At 53.1% G+C, this 17,217-nt stretch overlaps 1 protein-coding gene across 2 annotated transcripts in view; it reads right to left on the reverse strand.

Annotated features, from left to right (window-relative positions):
* Positions 1-17,217, reverse strand: part of PLXNA4 (plexin A4) — a 405,427-nt gene that overhangs the window by 218,182 nt on the left and 170,028 nt on the right. The gene's annotated exons all lie outside the window — the stretch shown is intronic.

Genomic DNA, 17,217 nt, shown 5'->3' on the forward strand with positions numbered 1-17,217 from the left:
TAAAAACAATGTCAATTGTCCCCCAGTGAATTAACAAAAAAGAAAACGTGGTCTATACATACAAGGGTTTATTCAGCTTTTAGAAAAGAAGAGTCTCGTCACACGCAACCACAGGGGTTAACCTGAAGGACGCTGTGCTAAGGAAACAAAGCAATCACACGCCAAATGCGGCATGATTCCGCCTCTCCGAGGCGTCCGAAGTAGTCACACTCACAGGAGCAGAAAGCAGGAGGTGGGGCCTCGGGCCAGGAGGAGGGAAAATGAGGAGGTGCTGTTCAAGGGGTACGAACGGTCCAGCCCTGCACGATGACAAACTTCCCGGGACCTGCTGCACAACACTGTGCGTGCAGTTAGCCATGCTGTACTGGACACGTGGACGTGTGACTAGGGTGGATATTACGTCATGTGTTTTTTTACTACAATAAAAAATAATTTTTTAGAGGAGGGAGTAATCATTTTGTTAAGTGGTGAAGTCGCTGACAGGTAGACCAGAAATGGTAAGGACTGAAAAATGACCACAGCACAGCAGCAGACAGATGATGTAGGGTTGGGAGGGAGGAGGGAGGAGGGACTCAGGGATGGGGAGGGCAAGAAGGGAGATATTTCAAATCCTTTTTAAAGTGTACTAACATCCCGGCCGGTGTGGCTCAGTAGTTGAGCGTCGACCCACACACCAAGAGGTCACCAGTTTGATTCCCCGTCAGGGCACATGCCCAGGTTGTGGGCCCGATCCCCAGTGGGGGGCATGCAGGAGGCGGCCAATCAATGTTCTCTCATCAATGTTTCTCTCTCTCTCTCTCTCTCCCTTCCTCTCTCTCTAAAATCAATAAAGAAAAAAAGAAATTTTTTTTTTAAAGTGCACTAACAGAATCAGAATGCCCAGTTCTTGAAAGAACAGCTTTAGGAAGAGAAAGCAGGGCCAGGTCTTCTCAGAAGCGCTCCCTGACAGGTCAGACACAGGGGTTCCATTTTCCTTCCCCACTGTGCGTCCTCAGGGGTCGGTTTCCCCACCCCGTGCTCACCTGTGAATGTGGGGAGCTCTGACGCGGCTGTTTGTATAAATGGCGAACTTGGGTTTATAGCAATTTAATCAGCAACATTAATAATGTCACCTAAGCTTAATGATACCAATTAGAACCATGGTAAACATCTCCAAGCGGATTATAAACAGTGATATTAAAGATGAACCTCCTGAGTTTGGTCAATGCTGTTCTTACAAAACAAGAGTAAAAGGGTTCGCATTTTAAACATGCCCATATTCTCAGTCCTACTGGGAACCAAGAACACCATGTAAAGGTAAACCCTCGCAAGGGCGTAGCCCTGTTTTCTTCTTTATCACCGTAGCTGTTTTGGTGGTTTTGCAAGTCAGATCTGAGCCGCTGCTGCTGGCCACCGTGACGGAAGTGGGAGAGTATTACAGAAGTAATCACGGGGACACAGCTGGACAATTATCCTGGCCCAGGAAATATCAGTTCCATATCTCCACCAAGCCCTGAGAATTCCAGAGGCAAGCAAAGGGGACTTTGTAAAGGTCAAACAGAGAAACTATCAAAGCTCTAAACCAAACAGAAAATTGGAGGCAGAACTGAATCGCAGCAGAAGCATTTCTCCCTGTGTGGGACTCTCATAGGAGTGATGGTCACCAACCTTTTCCTCCTTCTAACCCATGTTAGAGAGTCGACGTGCTCCGTGGGTGTCACGTTGGAGAATAAAGAAGACAGGGACACGGGAGCATTTCCAAGGAGAGGCTGAGAACCCACCTGTTTCCCAGGGCTTTAGCACGATAGGCGAGAGGGACAGACTGATAGTTGGGAAGGGATGTCTGTCAGCCAGAAGTCTCTTCCAGGCAAAAGAGCATTTTACTTTGTTCAGAGACACCGCTGTTTAAAATCGGCAGGACTCCCCCATCCTAAGGCAGCCGCGGGGAATGATGAGCTGTGCGGGGCACACGGGGAAGAGAGGAGGCTGCTGGGGAGCCAGCCCTGCCCAGCCAGAGCACCATGGGCCTGGCCGCCCACCGGGTCTGTGCCCTGCATCTCCCTGCCCGTTCTCCGCACCCCCTCACCTCGGGAATCGCCCTCCGCGAAGGCCTCCTTTTACCTTCTTCTAGTGCTTAGTGTCTGAAGAGCTGCTGTTAGCCAGAATCCAGACCAATGGGAGTAGCCTCAGGCCACAGTGTCGCCTAGCTCTTGGCAACACAACTCATACGTTCCTTGTAAATAATGTCCCCTGGCATTGTGCAATAGGGTGGCCCTCAACCCATGCCCAGTTTGGAATCTGAGGCTACCAAGATAGCAGAATCCCACCTCTGTGTCTCCACCCAGGTTGCCATGAAGAGGGATCGATGGGCCAGAGCCTTTGACATTGGCGGGTGACATCGGGCATGTGGCGGGTGCTGGAGGTTTCCCAAGAATGAAGGGCTCCACACCTCCCTCTTCTATCAGTTCATAGAAAGCTGGCCGCCTCTTTGCCCCAAACGCAAACCTCCTTTCAGTCTAAGATCCCCGATGAGCAGACTCTTCGAGGGAGTTGACTGCAGGGTTTGCAAATTGTGTTTTTGTTTTCCAGATCTGTGCGTAGGCCCGGTGGTCTCAGAACTCTGCAGGCAACCCTGATAAATAAATAACAGTGCTGGGCTGAGCCCGAGGTGAAGTAAAATGTTTCGTGAGGCCAAAGCGAGAGAGGAACGGCAGGGACATCCATGCCGAAAGCAGGAGGTGGCTGGACATGGGGCGCTCCATCCAGAAGGAAGGATAACCTTTCGTATACATGTGCGCGTGTGCGTGTGTGTGTTTCCCCAGCCAGCAGCGAACCTCAACAGCGACGAAGATTTGTGAACAAGGTTCAGATTATACTGCCAATACTAACTTGTTTACTTCAGACTCCAAAACAAAGTCTTTCTGTGGCTGCATCTATGTGGCAGAACATCTGGAAAGGAACTGGGAAGTTTATTTAATTATCCAGATATTTTGACATACATGAATCCTGTTCTTTTTCCACTTCCAATCTAACCCAGATGCCAGCCCTGCATCCGTGACTCAGGTTTCTCCTCTGCAACACGGGGGTGCGAGTTCCGCGGTCCCAGGGGATGCCCCGTGTATCACGTGGTCCTGCCCCCACCCGGAGGAACACACTTGTAAGAGCACGTATCGTCGGCACAAGCAAGGGGCAGCAGGCTCTCCAGGTCAGTAGCAGCCAAACGACGTGGAGGAGCGTGTGATGAGGAAGAGGACGGAGCGGGGCCTGGCTGTGTTTCAGCAAAGGCTCTGGACGTCAAGTGCAGCATCTTTAGGCCCAGCGATTTCAGACGTTCCAGGCCATTACATATTCACAGTAGATCCCTTAACACATGCGCCCATCCAACATACAGTAATTTCATGCCTATGTGACAGCAACTCTGGTAGGTGCTAGAGATAAAGGAGTGAGAACATGCTCTTTTTTCTTTTCTTTCTTTTCCATTTACAAACGGGCCCTTATCATTGTGGCAAGTTCTGTGGAGAAGAGGTGGAAGGCGCTGCCGGTGCGCATTGGTGGGCGCGTTCTCATTGGCATGGCTCGGGGGTTCCTCCGGGAACGTAAGGAAGGCCAGGGCTTGAAGGCCCAGCAAGGCAGGGCCTGGGTGGCCAGGGTCTCGTAGGCCACTGAGCGCCGTTGGATTTATTGCGCATACCAGAAGCATCACTGAAGGGTTTAGAATCACCAGGAGGAAAAAACCACCAGAATCGGGAGACGTGGGCTCCAGGCTCAGCTCGTCGTCCTAACTGGCCAGGTGGCCCCGAGAAAGCCAGTTGATCTTCCTGGTCTCGTCTTCTTGGCCACAAAAGGGTGATATGAATAGATTCAAACCCAGAGCTCGAAGGCACCACGGAGGTTGTTTTCTTTGTTAACTCTAGATCCTTTCTAGTTCAGAAGGGGACAAAGCAAGTCTCCTAATACCGTCTGTCTGCATCATCCAGTTGTGGCATGCAAATACATTTTGTAAAATAAAGGATACTATATACCTAAGGTATTATTATTATTATTATTATTGTTGTTGTTGTTCCTGATCTTCCCCACCCTGGCCACGGGCTCACACATATCAGTGTCCCTAAGTGCGCAAACAAGAGAGAGAGGGGAATGTAGCTAAGCCCGCATGTGTACATGCGTGTCTCTCTCTTTACCTCATTCCCTTGATCTAGAGAGAAAGGAGGAAGGAGACAGTGGAGACTGACTGCAATCTCTGGCACTATTCACAGGGAGGAGGGCAGTCCTGAAAACGACCCTATCCTCTTGGGAGCAGTGACCTAATCAAGATGTATAATTATCTGCCTTCTCTAAATGAAAGCAGCATTTGAGAAACAGTAATGGGTCTCGGTGTGGCTTCAGTTGCTATATGGTTCTCAATTGCTATCGAGTTCTCATTTGCCATGGAGTTCATCGGCTGAAGGGTAATTAGAATGTTTGACAAATATATGTCCTTTAGGGACCCAATGCTAAAGACACAACATCCCTTTTCTCATCCTCCCAAATGACCCAGCTTTGAGGACCACTGCTACCTACTCAGAGTCACGGATGCCTTCTCCACCCCAGCTCACCTTCCTGCCAGGCCAGCTGCCCACGGTCTCAGAAGGCAGGAGAGAAATCAGGGCCAGGGCCGCCAGGTGGGTCTGCCCCTCATCTATAAACAGAAGTGAGCTCCCGCCGTCCCTCAGGCCTTCCTAATGAACCCCAAGAAGGCTTGAGAGAGTATGCTCTGCCAATTATTTATCCCCCATCAAACCGGGTCCATCCCTCCCCATCAACGCCTAGGTAAGACTGAAGATCAGAGCAAAGGTGGGGCTCCCCTTAAAAATGCAGATCAAAGATGCTCAGTTACTCCGAGGACTAGGGGGGGCTAAAAAAAATAATAAGGTTCCTGACTTTTATTTTCTTTAGCAGGCACTTTGGATACTCTTGATGGGCTTAGCGATGGCCTTCAGAACAAAATGATGCATCCCTCAAACAAAAATTAAAAAATATAAAAACGAGCCAATTTGGAGGGAAAGTCCAAAGCCACTTAGAAGTGCCGCAGAGTGGCCGGTGCTTCTGCCCACATGGAGCCTAGAATATGGCCCAGAGGTCTGCTGGGACAGGTAGCTAGCAGGTGCGGTCTCGTGTTTGATTTTCGCATGCCCAGTCCTGGACACCCACCCTTGTCAGCCCCTGCCCCTCTAAATCAGTCTACTGAATACATCCGGCTGAGAAGGAGGGGCCACACCTGCCATATTTGCCTATCATCCCTGGTGGCTGGCCCTGTTCTCAGGTGCTCATTAAATGCTTACAGAATGAATGCTAAATGGAGCGGAGAGATGAGTAAAATATAGTGTATTACCGCAAGCCACCTGACAGCATATTCTAAGAATTGACTTTAATGTGAATAGTTCTCAATACCATTCCCCGTCCCCAAGGAGTCAGCCAAAACGGGCCCCAGGGGGCGGGCTGCTGCTACACTCGGTGTGAACTCATAGGGCACCTTCCCAGAAAAACTGGGAGGACCAGGGAGAGAACTAGGCACACGGCAAAGATGACAACCATGGGACCTGTTCTCTGTGTCATCCAGCGACAGAAGCCAGCAGGCCGAACATGCCCGGTGTGAGCACTCACTGCTGTGACAACAGAAACCCACTTGTGTGGCCACTGAGGTGCCTCGTGAGCTCACAGAAGGTGACGGATGGATTGATTTGTTTATTGGGCCTTTTATTTATTTTGCCCAGAGTGATGGATGAATTTAGTAAAGAGGGAAGGAGAGAAGGGACAATTGGGTTTGGAGAACGGTCTATCGGCTGCTGAGTGGCTGGGCCAACATCCAGCTATTAGGTCAGAAAATAGAAAATTCTCTCCATTCCTCACTTACTTCTTTGTTGGGCAAATCTTTTCTTTCTTTCTCTCTCTCTCTCTCTCTCTCTCTCTCTCTTTCCTTCCTTCCTTCCTTCCTTCCTTCTTTTTCTTTCTTTCTTTTGCAACTCACATTAATAAAATACAATAACAAAACCCGTGGCGAGTGGGGCCAAAGGAGGAAGGGTTGGAGTAGGAAGAGTGAGTGAGGCAAGGAATTCGTTTAACAAAATCACGTCTATGCCCCCTTGAACAATTTGATTAAAGCCATAGGAGCTAAATCAAAGCCACCGAAAGGAAAAATAAAAAGATGTCTGAAAACAATTTCGCTTACTGGAATTTTCTGTGTTCTATTATGATGGGGGTGTGTGTAAAAAAAGAGTCCTATTGGGCCCCTTTTTGATCTTTCAAAGTAAAGAAGAACATTAGAAAAGGAAAAAGAAGAAGAGAAATTGACACCAATCTGGCTTCCTTTTTTTTCTTCACTTGCATCAATAATTCAATTGATTCTGAAGTGAAGTATGAATAGCTATTGAGCCCAGGTCACCCACAAATGAAAACCAGAAGCATGTCGCAAGAGGGAGTTCAAAAGGCCGCTAGGTCATCGAGGACCCTCTCGCAATCCCAGGCTTCTCCCCTCCCCTGGACCCCACATAAGACATGAGACAAGGTACAGGTCTTGGTAGCATGGCCAAGTCAGACCGAAGTGGGAGGTGCGAGTGATTGAGAGGCCTTCAATTCCTGTAGTCCATCTTGAATGGATTTCCTGCAGAGCCACCTGCAGAAAGAATTACATTCTCCAAGGCAGGGCTGCGGCACCCTTCTTGAGGCGGTGGCTGAGGGCAGCAATATTCAAATAAGACAGGGCTGCAAGCCTGGCTCGTTGCTGGGAGGATCTGTAACGAGCCCCACTGCTCTCTAAAAAGGGCCATGGACTTTGTGCACCAGTGTCACGCAGCCTCAGAACGTCCTAGGGAGCTAGTGATAGATCAGGGTCACCTGGAGGAACGGACGCAAATGCTCAGAAGCGCAGTGATGGGAAGTAAGTGGTGACTTGCAGAGGAACTCTGATTGACAGAGATGCCTGGAGCGCTCTGCGAAGAACAATCCTGAGGTCCGGTGAGGGGGCAGGGGGAAGGGAGGAGCAAAGCCAAAGAACTTATAGGCACGTATGCATATGCATGTATGCGCACCCCATGGACGTGGACAACAGTGCGGGTTGGAGGGTGTCTAGTGGGGAAAAGGAGAAACATCTGTAACAAAAATAAATTAATAAAAAAAAGCGAAACAAAGTATGTGACCAGGTCACTGATGTCTGCCGTGGGTGGAAGAACGCGCTGGAACCGCACGCCGTGTGTATGCCGCCCCTGGCCATTGGAAAGAACGCTAGACCCGGAGTCCGAAGACCACCACCACGACCTTCGGAAAGACCAAAACTGTCTGAGCTACAACTGCCCTATCACTAAAAGTAATACCGATGACAGGAAAATTTATATTTGGATTTAGACTTTGTAATTTGTATAAGGTGTTTATAGATGCTATTTTTTTTATTGTGGTAAATATATATATCACAAAATTGACCATTTAGCACATGTTTAAGTGTATAGTTCCGTGGCATTAAGCACAGCGACACTGTGCAGCCATCACCGCCGTGGTCTCCTCGTCCCCTCTGAAACTCTGTTCCTATTATAAAATAATCCCCTACTCCCCCTTCCCTCCGGCCCCTGGCAGCCACCTCTACTCTCTGTGCTAGGGACTTTATAAAATTGGGGTCATACAGCTTTTCTGTCTCTCTGTCTGGCTTATTTCACTTAGCATAATGTTGTCAGGATTCATCCATGTGTCATGTGTCCAAACTTTCTTCCTTTTAAAAGGCTGAGTAATATTCCACTGTCTGCATAGACCACATGTTGTTTTTCCATTCACCTGCTGATGGACACCTGGCTCGTTTCCCCTTTTGGCTATTGTGAGTCGTGCTGCTATAAACATGGGGGTACACATATCCGTTTGAGGTCCTGCTCTTGATTCTCTGGGTATGCACCCAGACAAGGAGCTGCTGGGTCATATGGCGATTCTATTTTAATTTTTTGAGGCAGTGCCACGCTGTCACTTCAATTAGCAATGCCTGTTTGGAAGACTTCATGGAGAAGCTGAAAGATCACAGAGAAATACAGGCGGATCAAATTCAAGGTGAAGTCAGCCAGGTACGGCCGGGGCACGGCCAAGAGCATGTGGCAAAGTCCCCTCCCTCACTGCTGCCCAGGCTGCAGGTGGCAGCCAGCTCGGTCCCCCAGAGCACCGGACAGAGAAGCAACAGCTTGAGCCCATCTGTCTGCCACTCGCCTTGTGTGCAGAGAGCATGTGGTCTCTGGCCAGGACCAGGGCACCGGAACGAGGAAGACCATTCCGCTCATTGGCAATAGCGTCTCTCTTGGCAAAGGGACGGCTCGGATACCTCCTGGAACACAGACCCGTCCACGGGCAGAGCGACGGGGTGAGAGAAGTGGGGAAGGAGGGCAGCCAGGTGGGAGGGGTTCGTTAGCGCTTCGGTTGTGACGTATTCATGCACAGACCTCGTCATGGGACATTCTGATAGAGATGCAGGTTTCAGATAATGAGCTACAAGGAAAAATGCGCTGCCTGTCTCTGATCCACAAAGTCCTGGCTGCTGGTGCGATCCCAACACAAAGCTTGTGAGTTCCTGTCCTCCCTCTGACGGGACAGAGGTTTAACGCCAGGTCATAGCCAATTAGAGGCTGGGCCTCCTGGGCACATCCCATGCCAGGACACCACTGGCATCTGGGAATGGCAGCTAGCCTGTGGGCTTTTTCTCTCTCCATGAAGTGATCTAGAAGACCCTGGACTTAACAAGGTCCCTCAAGGGTCATTTAGCTCACCCTCCTGCCCAGAGCAGACACTACAAACCCATCCCAAGCCAGTAGGAAAATCCCCATTCTGTGCCCTTGCTCTGGGGACACGGAGAAAGAACACTTCTTTTCAGCACTATCCTCACAGGCTAACACTGCGGTTAAGCAGGTAGGCTCTGGGATCCAAGAAACTCAGGTTGACTCCCACGGCTGACATTTAGTAGTTTGTGAACTCAGAGAAATTACTATAGTTACTGATTGCTTCATCCTCACATTCTTTACCTGTGAACCGGAGATAAACAAGAATGCCTGCCTTATCGCATTTGGTGATACAAGGTGCCTGGCACCCAAGAGCCCATGTAAGCTATAAGGGTGACCTCTCTCCCAGTGGAGGTGTCCCCTGGGGGAGATGGCATCTGTGATGAATGTGGGTGCCCTTTCCAATCGTGCTCCCAGTGCTGGGTTTGGGCATTTGCAGGACGGCAATGGCTTCTCCAAATCTGAAGGCCGAGGAGTCAAACCTGCAGCTTCATCCCATCCAAGTCTGCCTCTGGCTCAGTTAGCTGCTCCCTCAATAAGCTGAGAGTTCAGCAGTGAGGCAATGAAAACACTGTTAACAAGGGCCCCTTTGGGTGCCCAGGGACCGGCCTCCTTCGAGTGTGTCATGCCCTGCTCCCCTTTCCTTCACGGAGACCCTGGGGGCTGCGGCGAGTGCTGGACTCGAAGACAGAGACCTGGACCCTAGACACACCTGTCTCGAGGAAGCCACGCCCCTTTGGGTGTGACCGCTCTTCAGTGAGAGGAGCACAGATTCATTTCTAGGACGCCTTCTGTCTGAACGGGTCCGTGACTCCGGAGCCAGACGGAGGGGCAGGAACAGCAGGGAAGGAAAGGGGCAACGTCAAATCCAGGTCTCCCGATTCCCTGGCCGCGAGGAGGCGATTCAGAGGTTGGGGACCCGTGTCAGCGAGGAAAGGTTCCTCTGCCAGGCCCTTAGATGGAAGCCTGGTCCCCAAGGAAACTGTTCACACTCGGTTCCTTTGAGAACTTCAGACACGGAAGCAGAGCACACGGCCCGAGGAAGCCGTGGGCCCGGCTCCTCTCCGTCGCACCCCAGCACAGGAGGTGGGGTTCCTGTACCCCGGCGCCGGGGCGCCCTCCACCTCTCAGGGCTCCTGGCGACTCCTGGAGAGAAACAGTGAGATCAGAGGTTGTGAACCTGTCTCAGCTGCGACTGTCTGGCTACAGGGAGCTTCAGGCTGAGCCAGGCGGGAAGGCGTCTGTAATCCAGGGATGAACACGGAGGCAATGGTGCGTCCGACCGAGCGAACATGCTCATTTTGCTCACAGGCCCACACGACGTTGTTCAGGTCGAATCCTTGGTTCTTTTCTCCTTTCCAGGGCCAAGGGTCTGTCTGTTAGGATGATAGACCCTGCGCCTCCTATGTCTCAGCTTCCTACCTTAAAAAAGAGAGTTAAATCACAAGTATCTCTTTCTCCAGCCAACTTCAAAGGCAGGGTTCTCCCAGGAGGTCAGGAATCGGGACCTGGGAAGAAGGTGAATGGCTGGTATTCCAGAGAAGTGATTCCAGCAAAGGGCCACTTAGAATGAAAAAAATTAGCTGGAATAATCATCGAGACACCTTGACCGGATATGGCGGTGAGAGCTTTAAATAAGCCCAGAAAGAGATACCTACATTCACCTAGAGAGGACACCCTGGCTGGAGACGGCGCTCTGGCTGTAGATAAGGGAGACGGTGGGACTCGGTGACTCGCTGGCTGTGTGCAGGGGATGGGAATGTACGGGGGAGGGGCGGGGGGGCTGGGCTCTCAGGACCACACAGCTGGGGACCAGAGGCTGCTGGGGTGGGTGGGCCGGCGGCCATGCCACAGACAAGTGTTTCCAAAGGACCACCACATACCTGCTTCAGGTGTGTGCCCCCCGCCCTCAAGAAGGATACCCGTCCACATGGGCAGGGGACAAGGGACAGGGAAGGAAGGAGAGGCAGAGGGAGAGGAAAGAGGGGTGGTGGTCTCAGGAAGGAATGATGGAGGAAGAACTGGCCAGAAGTGGGGCACGAAGAGAACAAACGGGAAGACGGAGACATAGGGAAGAAGGAGGAGTTGGGGGAGGGGGACCAATAATGAGCCCCCACCTGCAGGGAACATTCCAGATGACTCGTCCAGATGAAGCACCCCTCTGGCTGGGACAGAGGACCACGCGTGGAGGCCGCATGTCCGTGGTCAAGGTACCGGTGGGGACCGGTAGAGAGGGAAGGAATGAGCAAGGGGCATTCGCAGACACTGGCGGCCACCGGAAGCCAGCCTCCTGAACGGCACTGACCTGGGTCCAGTGCTCCCTGCAGGCTCGCAGTGCAGGGGTGTGTTAGCTGAGTAAGCTGGACCCAGAGACTGAACGCCGGCCCTGGTCTCCCCGTGGGGAACAGCACAACTGCCTTTCCCTCCTTGGTCTGCAGGCCAAAGCCTCCTCTGGCCCCTGGGACACTTGTCTCTCGATGCTCCAGGCCCGACGGAAGACGGAGATCACACAAGGGCACAGTAAGGAGTTCCCACAATAACAGGGAACATGCACACGACAGCTAGGAGGATGGGCCAGAGAGCAGGATGTCTGGGGAACGGGCTGTACAACCGGGTGCTGGAGGAGCCGGAGTGAGTACTAACAGCACCGTCAGTGGGGGCGGCGGCCGGGTCCCTTCATCAGGAGAGAGGGCCAAGGAAAAGGGGAAGGGAGCAGAATGGAAGCATTTCCTAGGATTCTGTACTAGTTAGTTTTTTGGGTTGTTTGTTTTTAAGTTAGCAGGACAAACTGGTCAATTGCTAAGGTCAAGAGAAGAGCAGAGCAGCAGGGAGATACAATGTTGTGAGACAAGAAGGGGGGGGGGGGCAGTGACTACATCCGCACAAGCGTTCCCTCTCCCCTTCCTGCCAGCAGCCCCGTGGACACGTGGGGAGTCCAGAGGGGCAGCGGTGTGAGCCCAAGCCCAGCGGGTGGGCCACCCCACTGACCTGCTCTCTCCTGCACCCCTGCCCCTGCTCCAGCTGGCATGTGGGGTGCCCAGGGGTGGGTGCTCAGCTGCTCCTGCCCTGCCACGTGGGCTCAGGTGTGGCTGTGCCCAGGTGTGGCTCGTCCTGCCTCACCAAGGCCACCTCAGTCTGCTCTGGGCACCGGGCCCATCTCAGCCAACCGCTGCAGACAAGGCCCGGGCTGAGGGGAGTGGACATGCCTGCATCTGCTGGGGAGCCGAACACAGCCTGGAAGGAGCGCAGCCCAGGCCCCCACACGGCACAGCTGCCGTCGCCAGCCTCCGGCCGTGTGGTGACACTGGCTTGCCAGCACCGACCTTGGGGCCAGCATCCTCTCTGCAGCAGGCATCGGCTTGCACCTCACATTCCACTCTGAGTGTTTGCAGCTAGCTCTCAGCAGCACCTGAGGGCTTTCCCCGACATCCTCCTTTCTACCCTGCCCCCCACCCCAATTCAAATCCTTCCAGCTTCATCCCACACACCCCGCTCATCATTCAGCTGCCGCTTGGATCTGCATGACTGGTGAGCCTGGCTGCTTGAGGGGCCCAGGGCCTCTCCCAGCCCTTTAATACGAGATGAGAGGATCCCCAGTGCCTCTGCCATTTGACCAAGACAGCTCCTTTCAACTTCTGTCTTCCCCTCCGGCAAAATCAGCAGCCCAGACAGCACTAAGCTGAGTGGCCTAAGCTCCTCCTTTGATTCTCAGGCCCCCAGAGCCACCCAGGCGCCAGCAACCTGCTCACATGCAGCCCCAGACCCCTTCCTGGTATCAGACACATTTTCTCCGCTTCTCAGCAAAACTGACAAGACGTGGCTTCCTGGGGCAGAGGTGAGCAGAGAACCCCTGGCCTGGTGAGAACAGACAGGCCTGTTAGTCAGCACCCCGAGGAGCTTCCCACTGGCTGTGCTAAGCAGGGAGCCCAGGGTGGGTGCCACACTGGCCAGGAAGGGCACCTACGTCGGTGTGGAGGGAAAATGTTCCACCGTGGGCTCAGCCGGGAAGCAGGCACCTCATGTCTGCCCCAAATGACCCTTTGGGACAATGAGTTCATCAAAGCCAGGACTTTTATACTCTGTGGGGGACGATCTTGAGCCCTCGCCTGTCCGCACGGCCCCCTGAGAGCAGGTGCACAGAGGTGCATGTTGGGAGCACCGCTCCCCCTGCAGGAAAGCCCAGGAGTCAGGTGCTGAAGTGACGAGAGTCCACTTGGGTGTCTGATCCCTGTTTGGGAACGAGAGTGCAGGAAACGCAGACACGTCCCGCCCAAACGTGCCCTTTTGGTGGGTGGATCCAGAGATGGCACCTCACTCGGTATTCACTGGCTCTGCCCTGGCAGGAGGCTCCAGGGAAGTCAAGGCAGCCAGCTGGGGGCGGGGCTACCACTGAGCCCACCGGCCTCCACGCCAGAGCCGCCGCCTGCTTAGCTTGGACGCGGGTTCTCAAACACCGAGGGCACCCAGCCCACAGCCGTCAGCGATGCCCCCACCCTTCGCCTTATTCAGAACACTTAACCCTTGCAAATAACTTTTATAAAATCAACCATTTGTATTTAGTTAATAAAACATGCCGCACTTTGCCACATTTTGCAGTGCTGACTCTCCTGGACCGTGCGTGAGTGTGTGTGTGTGTGTGTGCGCGCGCGTGTGCACATACGTGTGTGTTGCCTATTTCCATTCCTCTCGCATCACTAACACAAGAGAACATAAATACATGCCTGAGGGGAGCACATTCACTCAGCGGAGCCGGGAGCAGATTCCTTCCTCGGGTTCTGTGGAGTCGTTCTCAGAGCCTTTTCTCCCCCTGTCCGGCCCTGGGCTATGACTGAGCCCGGCCATCGCTGCCTTAGACACAACTATATTCCCCAAGGGGCACAGACTGTCCCAGGAACTGGCGGCCCGCTTTTACCCCGAGGGACACCAGTGAAATGCATACGCCCCAGGCGGGCGGGAGCTAGGGTCTGGATTGCAGGGGCACCTGAGTGGATGCCAGCCACGCCGGTGGGCAGAGGACCGGAAGCGTGGACGAGAAGTACCAGAAGGAAAGAACAGGGGTCAGGATTGGCGTCAAGTGAATGCGCCACTGGAGTAGGGGGTGGGGAGACGGGTTGGGCAAAAGAAAGGATGGACCAGGTCGTGTGTTCTTTGCCTCTGTGTTACGTACACAGTGGGCACAAAGATGAGAGAAGGGCCTGGAAAGTTGAGACTAGGGCTATTTGGGTGGATGGGAAAATCGTTGACCAAAAACTGTCCCATGAGCCCCTCAGGGTTCACCCTGTGAGCCTCAGAGACAAAGGGTCCCACCATCATCCGCTGCCTGCACTATATATCCTTTAGGGTCTCCCCAAGACCTCCGATGTGAGAGCCCATTTCCGGGCACAGCTCTGGGAAGGAAGCATTGAGATGGGGAGTCCGTCCTGGAGGGTTTCATAATGCTGAGGCACAGAGAGGTCTGACAGCAACACCGAAGTGGGGTGAGTCTGGAGGGGAGCAGACCTCTTGGGAGGGAGCCTCAAACTGGGGTCGGTGGGGGTGAGAGACTGTCACAGCAGTTCTTGAAATGAAAAAAATCAACCAGGGAGCGTGACCTTTATCACAGCCTATGATTGGGGCTTCTCTGATCTGTTCCCCCAGTTTCCCCTCCCACCTACACAAAGTCTGGGACACCCAGCCACTGAAGAGTGCTCCTGTCCCCAGAAATGAACTGACAACTCACCCTGGGGAAACCGGATGGGGAAGGCAAGTTTAACCTGGTGTGGAAACCTGCTACCGTGCATTCCAGAGCCAAAGACGGCTTTTTCAAATGATCCGTCACCGCTCTGTGTGATTATTGCCGATCACTGCCTCTAGGTTGAGGCCGGTGTTCTTCTTGCCCCGGCCAGGCTCGTACAGCTCAGGGTGATCCAGTGTGACCAGGCTCACCCGAATGCTTCGGCAAAACTTGCATCCATGTGGCATGTCACAACCTCAGCAGCTATGGGGCCAGGTACTGAGCAAAGGCGTATTTCCTGCCGGCAAAGAGCTTAAACTGTCCGATCCGAAAGAAACAGAAATGAAGGACTGAGTCAGGGAACATCACCTCGAACGGTTCTGCTGTTTTGATTTTTAAATGTTCCCAGAACAAACTGCATGGCATTCAGCATACCACACTGATCACACACATTACGTGGTCTGTGCCTGTTTCCTCAAGCTGTTTCTTCCTCAAGAAGGTGTTTTTAACCCCTGAGTGGCTTTTTCCCGCGGGACTTGTGGGTGCTGGTCTCCCAAAATGGGTGAGACAGGCCCATGGCAGACCCCTCCTCTTAATGCCTTCAGCTCAGCTGCTGGTCCCCTGCCTTCAGACTGGAATAGAAGCTCCGAGTCACCCCCGTGTGTCTCCCAGGTCAGGAGAGGTTGTCCCTCACCTCCCATCGCTCACAGACTGGAAACCAGCATGATGCCTAGAAAGCAAGAGGCTTTTAAAATCAAACTGCAAAGGTCCAAGTCCCCGGAGCCTAGAACAGTGTCTGACCCACGGCAGCACTTGACAAATACCCGAGGAATGAAATTCTGCCTCTGCCCCTCACCAACAGAATGATTGTGTGTAAGTTCTCGAAGCTTCCACGTGCTCACCTATAACCAGGGCAAGCTGGAAGTCTCAAAGAAGATCACCTATGTCCGCAGGCTCAGCAGAGGGCTTGGCACGGGGAGCAGGGAGGCGCTAGGAAAAGTGGCATTTCTTCAACGTCCACTAGCAAGATCATAGAGTAAGGCAAAGCCATGACAAAATATTAAACATTTACTGAGCACTTACCATTAGTCGGACACTTTTCTAAGGGCTCAGGTCCTTTATCCTTTTAAATCTTCAAAATGTGATGTGGTTGGTAAATATTATTGGCCCTCATTGCATGCAGGCAAGAACTCTAAGTTTTGAAAGTGACCGGGGCATGAGGTGGCCAGACGGTGGAGACCCGGGGAAGCCAGGGCGGGCGGGTTAACGCTGGCTGCCCGCAGGCTTGGAGGATGTCCACTTCGGAATGGATCCCTAGCCCCAGCACCTAGGGCCCAGTCACTGGCCAAGTTCAGACCTACGGCGTCCTGCCCGAGATCTGCAGGAGACGTCCAGAGGAAGGGAAAGACACTCCCACTCTGGGATTCTAGGACCGGGCCAGGCGACCGAGCTCCAGAAGCACTTGGAGTGAGCTGCTGAGACCACGGTGGCAGTTTTGGCATGTTTGGGTCGCAAGAGACACAGAGGTGCACACACCTCTCTGGCTTGTCTCATGTGCCCCCAGAGGTCCAGACCACATCATTGCTCTGAAACCCGGGAGCCTTTTGAAGTCATTGTGTTCAGACTATAAAATGCATACACCCGAAACCGCTGGCCTTCATTAGGGGGAGAAAAAGCTGTTGGATGATTTGGCTACTAACTGCTTTCTGGCGTTTTAGCAGGGGTTTTAAATAATGAGGCACCCGTGGAAAGGGGGGGGTGGAGGAGGGGCGATGCAGCAGCGACAAAAGAGAGGACTCTGGGAAAATGAAAAACTTTCATACGAGATAAGAAACCCTTATGGCTGTTATTAGGCTTTCTACTCCGTCAGGGAGGTCCCCTGGCTTTAATAAAATCTCATTTTCCCCTTAAACTCTTCCATGTGGTCGAGGCCCAGAGTTTAATGGGGATATAAGAGATGATTCCAACCTGAGGCTCAGGTGGCTGGGGCCCCCCCACCCTCCAGCCCAGCACCTGGAATTGATTGCCGGTCCAGCCACACACTACACACCAGAGAATAATCATGATCATTGGCTGCTGACCTGGGCCAGACAGCGACGGCAGCCCGGGCCCCGTGCGTTCCTGCTTGGAGCAGCTCGTCCTGGTCTTTATTAAGCGTGGGCCCCAGGAGCAGTTCCACCAACTCCAGCATGTGATTTATTAGCGGCACCTGCCCTGCAGAGGCCCCTGGCCCTCACGTGTGCCCGCTTCCTCAGGGTCCCCTCAGCACTGGGGGAGTGTGTTCAGCAGGACCAGTGGCCTGTGATGAGCGCATCTCTCCCGTCACGTAAGTCTGTCTGGGGGTCTTGCTCTCAGTACTGAGGGGCTGGCCCACAGCCCCTAACGCCCCACCACAGACCCTTCACCAGGTGAGCAGATGTCGAAGGCGAGGCTGTCTGGAGATGCCAGGCCTGAGCCACAGAAGCTGGCGGGAAGGTGAGCGGCTCACGGCTGGAAATCACCGGTGGGTATCTAATGCATCCGTCAGAAATCTGCAGGAGGAACACACCCAGTGTTTGTGGTGACAGGGCTGGTGTGGGTTCTGGACTTCCTTCCACGGCGCGGATGGGGAACACCCGTTAGGCACCCAAGCTCCGCCCCGAGACACGGAAACGCCATAGCTGGCCGCGCTGTTTCACTTCCAAACAAATCTGATGTGCTGCGCCTACAAGAGCAAGTACTGTCCCCACCACGTTGTTAGCGCTG

This window comes from Molossus molossus, unplaced genomic scaffold, assembly GCF_014108415.1.
Source record: "Molossus molossus isolate mMolMol1 unplaced genomic scaffold, mMolMol1.p scaffold_m16_p_7, whole genome shotgun sequence".
Taxonomy (NCBI): Eukaryota; Metazoa; Chordata; class Mammalia; order Chiroptera; family Molossidae; genus Molossus; species Molossus molossus.